At 41.2% G+C, this 8,582-nt stretch overlaps 1 non-coding gene across 1 annotated transcript; it reads left to right on the top strand.

The window, feature by feature from the left end:
• Positions 1-2,104: 2,104 nt before the first annotated feature.
• TRNAL-UAA (transfer RNA leucine (anticodon UAA)) lies at positions 2,105-2,186 on the top strand. Its single transcript has one exon. It is a non-coding gene; the product is annotated as a tRNA-Leu (tRNA).
• The last annotated feature ends 6,396 nt before the right edge of the window (positions 2,187-8,582 follow it).

Genomic DNA, 8,582 nt, shown 5'->3' with positions numbered 1-8,582 from the left:
CCCAAGAGAAAAAGGCAAAATACAGTACCTTTTATGATCTTGGAAGCCACATAGCATCATGCTGCCATAGACACAAGCCTTCCCAGATTCAGTGAGAGAAAACATAGACAGACCTCCATCTATTGATGGTACAGGTGTCAAAATCACAGTGGAGGAAGACAAGGTCACATGTGGGATGGGAGATATTGATGTGGTCCTATTTTGAAAAATATAATCTTGATATCTTCTCTTCATCAATAGCTCAGCATTACCTGTAACTCTGATTACACTAACTTGTGTTCCAGGCCCATCCTTATAAAGTGGCCAGAGACATTTAATACAGTCTTACAGCTTCAGAAGAGGCACTCCCTGTGATATGGCTCTGCGTTCACACTATCTTATACTAGGAGCTTGTTGGAGGCTCACTCTGGGGTTAAATGAAAATATCCTTCAAATAGTATGCTGCCATAGATATTGTTCCAGAAGATCATGGAGTATTTGATGGCTGATTGGTGGTAAAGCTCTACAATGCCCTTGAGGTGCAGCAGCACATTTAGGAGTCCCCTCCTTGTATCTGAGTGAGTTTTTAATTTGGCCTCTAAAATTCAAAATGGAGATAGAAACACTTGTTTTACAGTGTTGTTAAAAAATTAAATTAGATAATATATGTAAAGAGTTTAGAACAATGATTTGGTACTCAATCCATCATTTTATTATTACCATTTTAAGTACCTCGAAAGTCCGATTTTATGAAATCTGAGGCCCCTGATAATTTGGTGGAATACACTGGAAATGGTTAGGGGTGGGTGGTTCTGAGTCATCACCGCATGGATGCCCTGGCAGAATCCAAGTTCCCTTTTTTCTCTCAGGACAGGGTAAGGCCTAAGGAACCTGCTCTGTTTCGGTTTGCATGTTCCAGAGGCCAGGCCTCGCCCTCAGCAGGAGGTATACTGTTGAGGTTGGGAAGCAGATGCAGGCCACTAATACCACAGTGTTAGGTGGCAAAGTGGGTAGGTGGCAACTCTACTGGTTATTATCCTGAGGAGCTCTCTGAGAGGCAGGCAGTGTTCTTGACTGGGGCTCGGAGAACCGGGGCGGCAGGCTGGGCGACAGCACCCCCAGGGCCTGTCAGTGTTCCCAGGGATCATGAGTTCCAGGGCAACGGGCTTCTTACAGTGTGACCCAGTGGGTGCGGGCCCACACAGTGACGTGAATGTGGGTCAGGTGGATGCAGCGTCGGGATGATAGAAGTTTCTGGTCAAGTCCGCTGGCACTGTGAGAACAAGGGCGTGGCTGCCGATGGCGGCGGCTTCCCCAGCCTTCCCGACGCTCCAGAGCACGTGGCTGTGGTAGTTGGAGGTCCTGGATGTGGGGAATAGAGTGAAGGTGCAGCAAACGGGGTGACAGGACCCACCGAATCTCCTGTGTTCAGAGAGGAAGGAGAGCATTGTAGAACAGTTATAAGAGAACCCAAACATCCAAGTGCACGGGTAAGTCGTGGGAACAGGGAGGCCACCGCACTGCGTCTGGGGCGGTGCATCCGTGTGTGGTGCCTGCGGCCAGCAGGGAGGGCCAGTCGTGCCACACTCCCGGCATGTGGCATGGCCCAGTATTGACGCAAACTTCTGCAAAGCTTTCTTCCCGTGTGACTTGTTAGGAAGGAAAGCAGCACACAGCTTCAGGAGTCCAAGAACTCTGATGCCCCTGCAACTCATTCCTTGAAGTTTATTCTGTTTAGAATTAAACAAACCAAACATCGCCCTCTAGGCTCTGTCCGGGTACCACCAGTCCCGGAGCCTCCAGACTGCGCTCCTAGGAATCCAGATGTTTACTGGGTTTGTTGCCCGCGCCCGCGCACCTCGAAACCGAAAGCAGGACTGGCTGGGCCCGACGCCGGGCGTCGCTGCGGCCGCTCCGGGAGCGTGCAGAGCTGGGCTGCAGTTGCCCTCGACACCGCGGTGGGCTGGGGGCAACAGTGAGCCGAGGCCCTGGTGGGCAGGCCGCTCCGGGGTGGGCTGAGAGAACTGAGGGAAACCGGCGGAAACTCCTCGGCGTTCCTGAGGGAGGGCGCCGAGACGGTGGAATACAACTTGTAGGAAGAGCGAAAGAACCACCGTTCGCCTGTACCAGGATGGCCGAGTGGTTAAGGCGTTGGACTTAAGATCCAATGGACAATGTCCGCGTGGGTTCGAACCCCACTCCTGGTAGACAGTTTTTTCTTCTCTCCTTTTTTTTAACCTCCTTAAATTATTTATTTTTAAATATATATTTCACCGAGCACACCTTGGACTCAGAATTCCGCTTTCTGGCTGGGAGACGCTCAAGCCCGCAACTCGTGGCTCCGCTTCCCAAGGCCAGAGACGCAGCCAGCGGGCTGGGCATGGGGCGCGGTCCGGGTCCCTGGGCGGGAGCGGGCGGACGTCTCCGCCGCGCGGGCTGCTCGGCATCCGCGTTTGCGGGGACCAGGCGGGGCCGCACTCGGGCGGGGCCTGCGCAGCCGGCTGGGCTCCCCCGCAGCAGAGCTGGAACCGGCCAGGCGGGGGCGTGCGCTTGTGATACGGCAGTGTACTTAGAAAACTGCCTGCAGAAAAGTCAAAAGACACATCGCTGCCTTTTTCTTTTTTTTCCCACCAAATTAATTGTGTGCGTACAATTCTTCCCTTAACTCCTCGAAGGCGGAGACTGTGCATCATAGCTCTAAAGTCGACTCGTAACTTGCGAGTTGGGCTTAGAATTTCAAAATACTAATGGCATGGTCTAGTGTTTTTGTTTTTGTTTTTCTAACACTTTTAAAAAACGAAAGTAATCTAAAACCTAAACAAAAAGTGTTGCAAGTACAGTGCAAAGAACCTTATTAGAGAACATTAATTTGAGAGTAAGATGCCAACTAGATGCTCCAATACAACCATTAAAATCAGGAAATTCACATTGATAAATACTACCATCAAACCCCCAAACCCTATATAACCACCATATGTCCTTTATAGGTAAAAGTCTTCTATTCAGAATAATGCATTGCATTTACTTGTTAACGTCTCTTTTAGGCTTCTTCAGTCTGGAACGATTCCTCAGTCTGTCCTAGTGTCCAAGATCTTGACACTCCTGAAGATGACAAGCCACACATTTTGTAGAATGTCCTTCTGTCAGTTTGGGTTTGTCTCATATTTCTTCGAGATTAGATTCAGTTTATGCTTCTTTAGCAGAACTATTGCAGAAAGGATTCTATGTTCACACTGCTTCCTATCGTGTAACGTGATTTTGATGTGTCATTTTACGATGATCTTAATTCACTTGATTAAGCTTCTCTGCCAAGCTTCTCCACTATGAAACTACTCTTGTTCTCTTTGTGATTAAATGCATATTTTGAGGGGAAGTACTTTGAAACTAGGTAAATATCTTATTACTCATCAAACGGAACCATTTTATTCAATTATTTATGGAATTGTAAATGATGTTAAGTATGATTCATGATATTTTAATTAATGGTTACAATCTACTCTGTAATTGATGCTCAAAGTGTCCCAGTGGGGGTGCATTCAAGTTGACTTTTGACATGACTCCATCACTCTGTAGCACTTCCTTACTTCCTTGTCTAAGATATTCCATGCTTACCTTGTTTTTTCCCCTGACCCGGCCCTAGAATCAGCTGTTTTCTAAAGATCCCTGGTTTCCTTAATAGAGAATGGTAGTTAGCAACCAAAATCTCAGTGCTGCGTGTGCTCACTGCTTTTGATGTGTTACTGTTCCCAGGTCTTATCAGTGGACAGAATTAGGGAATGTGGTATATAGGTGTTTATACATGTCCATATTTATCTATTTATATATCCATTTATATTTATATCCAGGAATTCATACCAATACCTCCAATTCTGATCCAAAACTACAAATTTTGTTCTGGTTTCCTATCCACATTTGTAATTCCCTGAACTCCCCACCCACCAATGTAACATTTACCTCACTGGGACCTATTCAATGGCTTTAGACTTGAATTATTCAAGAAAGGGAGGGTCTAAGTAGTTTGGAAATGAACATCCTGTCATCATCTGAGAACTGAATATGAGCCAATCACTTAGACACTTGGGATGTACAAATAAATAACCCAGTCTCTGCCTCAATGAGTTTAGATACTATAAGAGAGATTTTAATGAATCACATTTATAATGAGAAAATATGAATTATATCCAATGTGCTAAAGGAGCAGTGTGAGAAGCCCCAACTCTTCCCCAAAGCTAGCTTGAGGGCTTTGGGAAGGGGAGAAGAGAGAAAGAGAGGCACAGGTAGGGGAAGCAAGCTTACAACCATGCTAAGTATGGTGCCTGAAAGATTCAAAACAAGATTCAATCTGATTAGTGTTGCATTTGGATGTCTCCCTATTTACCAAGATAGAGACTCTTGGTCCATCTATGTAGGTTTTGCGGGGGAAAGGGGGATGCATATTGAATTGGCAGGAAATATTTTTGGGGGAAAAATTGTTCCGTTTAGTTAAAAGCCAGTTAGATTGAGCTCAGGCTACCTCTCTCTTCCTCCTTAAAAGCTGAGCAAGAGGAAAATGATTTGAAGCCTTTCCAGCCTGAACAAATGGGCTCATGCTAATTTAAGTGTTTGTGATACTATGTTCATGTGCAAATATTGCATAATATTACCACAAATAGAAAAAATGTAGTATGGAATTGTACCTTGTTCCTTTAACACTGTATTGTAAATCAAACCTCTAGTCAGTAGTAACCAGTTACTGTGCTTTTAGTAGGGATGGTAAAAGACCAGCCAGTATTTTCCTTAGATTGCTGGAAATCTGACAAACAGATCACTCTGAGGTGCCACAAACAGGGACAAAACGAAGCCTAAAAACTGCTGGTCTAGAAACAAGAGAGTCTTTCAGGTAGATCCTAGGGCACTGAATCAATCAATTTCTATTGATCTGTGTGCATGGCCTACCTAACCACAATCTTAGCAGGACAATTTAGATGGAATCTTTTGCTTTACTATTTCCTCCCCTGCAAATGTTTTATTACCTGTTTCCTCTAATTAGCAGGATTCTCTAAGTGAATTTTAACTTAATGCAGCAAACCTTAAGAATACAGTTCCATTTCTAAAAGAACAAGTCACAGGATGATCCAGTAGAAAGAACCCAGACTTTGGGGTCAGTCAGATTTACCAATTTTCCCAGGTTCCTAGTCTTTCTTTCCTCATTTCCAAATAGCAAAACAATATTTACCTACAATGAGAGGTTGTGAGGCTGACTGGGTTGTTAACATTCTTCTTACAAAAGGAGATGTTTTGTAACTCTTAGTTTTCTTCCCTTTTCTGGAGCTATCTTTTGTGAGAAGTACAGAACTGCACTGTGCAGGTAGGAAGAAATCTTACCCTACACATAAAGACCACCTTGCAACTTTTCAAAATACCGTTACATTCACAATCTCCCTTAACAAACAAGATCATACACCTAGGCCCATTGTTCCTAGGTGCTAGGTACAATTAGGCACGGTTTTCCTTAATGAGTTTAAGAAGTACTGTTTTCTTTCACTCAAAATTACATTTATAGAGCTAGAGAATATCAATTAAAATTAATATTAATATTAATTAAAATTAATATTTTTAATTCTTAAAAATTGAAATCCTGTCCTGAAATGTAGCAGCATCTTTACTTTTCCTTGAAAAAGTAGACCTGCTATTTTAGCCTGTTTGTTTTTCAAAATTCTTCAAATATTTTGAATTTAAATTTGGATCATTTGTAGATATACCACCACTAAGCTTAGACTGATTTTTCAATAAGTACTTTAACAATTAGAAATCAAATCACCAATTTGAATTATAAATTGAGAGTGTGGATTTGCAAGCATTCTTTGTGAGTCTGAACTGGTTATATTATGCAAAACTGATTGTTTTCTATTGGTCATTACACAGAGGTCTGTAGGAAGTATTGCCAGTACAATGCTTAAACAGTGACACCTGCTGGTGTATTTGAAGCAACTTTATGTGTTGAATTCTGTCTGCCTTATTCTGACTATAAAATTCTGATTGTTGTTTGACAGTTACTGTGTTTAGGAGCACATTAGGGTATGTCTAATCCAGCTGTAAATTGACTTTATATTTTCTCTTTCAATCATTAATAATAAATAATAATAATAACAAATAATCATTAATAACAAATCTACCATGGAAACAATTCCCAAATCACTGGCAAAAAATGTGCATGAGTTATTATTTTAATGATATGAGTAGGTCCTTTATCTCATCATTGTCCATCAACTTTATTTCAAAATAATGTCTTTTTATCAAACTCCAAAACTATGAAATTGAAGAAGAATAGAGGTTTGGATTAGTCTTTAGCTTTAAAACACAGAAGTAAAGCTCAACTCGAGAAATCCTGAACAAGAAGCTTTCTTTGTCCTTAGTAACAATTTGGAATTTGAAGATCTTACACATCTCCTTTATTTTATGTTTTTCTGTTAGATACATTGCAGCCAATTAATGAGCTTGAATGCATGTCACACATTTGCTAATTGTTCAAATGAGATAAATGATAATGCTTCAAGTTTTAATTAGTCTGTTCAATTACAAAGATGCCACATTAGAGTCACGGAACATAATTCCAGGTTCCTTGCATGTCTGCTGGATAAAAGGCCATTGTGAACCACCTGGTTTCGTTTTCATCTAAACAGATTTTGTTGTCTCTGAATCACTTACCAGAGTGCCTGGCAGAGAACCAGTGATTGCACTGGGTCCTTACTGAAGAGAAATGGAAACTGTGCCTAGCAGAGTGTCTCTAGCATGTTAGGCAGTGTATAAATGCCCATTGAACAAATGAACGACCTCAAAATTCACTGAGTGTATTTCATAGTTCATTCTATTTATCAGCACATATAAATCCACATTTAGGATATGTATTTTTCAAAATATCCAGGATTTGTTTTAACCAGGTATGGTAAGCTATGCAGACACAGAAATAACTTTCATGAAGGAAGAATTTTTATACTCGCAGATCCCTAGACACAAGAGTCAAGGCACATGACGTAGGGTCACAGGGTCAGTCAGAGGCAGAGGAAGTGAGAAAAATCATGGGTAAAAATCTTTATTGTGGTTTCCATGGGAAGGAATGGGCCAGGCCAGGTAAGCAGGCTTGTTATTGGCTAGTTTGAATGATTTCAGCAGGCTCTGGGGTGTCGGGGCTGTCCTGAGCTGTCTGGTATCTCTAAGGATCAGGTAACCCTGGAGGAGCAGGCCCGCCCTGGTCAGCAAGACCTCAGATGCCAGAGCATCAGGAATACAGACTCTGAGAAATTACATAGTTTGGATTCAGACATTCTTATGCTTCTTCTTCTCTTCTTATTTCCCTTTTTTCAGTGAGGATAGTCCTTATCTGATTAGGCGAATCAAAATTCAGAAGCCTGACGAGGCAAACACTTAGGTAGTTTTTGAGTCACTTATATCTAGGCAGGCTATATAATATACTTGTGCAATTCAAGACCCAAATTTATCTTTGGGTTTAGGTTGTCTTTTCAGCCATTTTCTTCATTGCTGTAGTGTAATGAAGCTAGCAGTTACTGAATAAGGCAACTTTTTAAATTGCACTGATAAGGTTGATTATTAAGAAGAGTGGTGGATATTTGTCTCAATTCCACAATCTTTCTTATACACATATGATTTGTGTGTTTTTGTGAAATATATAGCATAGGTCCTTCGAGGCAACAGAGAACTGTGATTAGGAATCTGCCAGCCCAGGTTTTAATCCCAGCTCCAACCCTTGTTTGCTGTGTGACATTGGACTGGTTACTTAGCTTCTCCAGTTTCTCACCTGTGAAATGGGGGTGATAATAAAAATGCCTGTCAAATAATTTCTTGTGAGAGTTAAGTGTGAATGTGGTGATAATGTGCTTAGAAAGTGTCTGGCATATAGAATGATCAATAGATTTAAACAATTGTTATGCTTCAGTGAACCTCACAAAGTGTGCCCATGGATTGAATATGAGACCAGTTTTGCTGCAAAGGTAAAAGTTGTTTATGGAATTGGTCCTGTTGTTGAGTATACATTGTATTCGCTATAGCAATTGCAGTAAAGTGAGATTGTTAGCAAAAGACACAATTTTTAAAAGACATGAAATTTGGGAGAGGGGCATAGATTACATTCTTCTGATTTGTTCTTTTTTGTTTTTTCCATTGTAAAGTCCTTAAATGCCTAATTTTCCATCATCAACAATCTCTTCTTAAATAAAACTCGGGTAATTCCTTGAATAATTTTTATGTTAAAAAAAACAGCACAGAATTCTAAATTCTAACTTTTCAAATTCATGATAAGTGAGCTTATTGTTTTCTTCTGAGTGTCACACCCACTGGGTTAGTCACAAATAGCTATATTAAGGATGTTGTTCACATTTTTTAAACACTAGCAATTCTGACCCACCCAGTTCAACTTCAATTTTAAATGCAACTTTACTTAAAACTTTTTTTACTCCGCAAGAAATAAAAAAGCCCTGTCATTTGGAAGATGTGCAAAATAATGTATACTGTCATGTTTTTAAGTGTGGTAAAGTGCATATATAGTATAGACTGGCATTGAGGTCTCTTACTATGCAGAAGAACTGAATTTACATTATTCAATGTAA

The sequence above is a fragment of the Manis pentadactyla genome, chromosome 12 (genome assembly GCF_030020395.1).
Source record: "Manis pentadactyla isolate mManPen7 chromosome 12, mManPen7.hap1, whole genome shotgun sequence".
NCBI classification, from domain to species: Eukaryota; Metazoa; Chordata; class Mammalia; order Pholidota; family Manidae; genus Manis; species Manis pentadactyla.
This window is presented reverse-complemented; position numbering and strand designations above follow the sequence as displayed.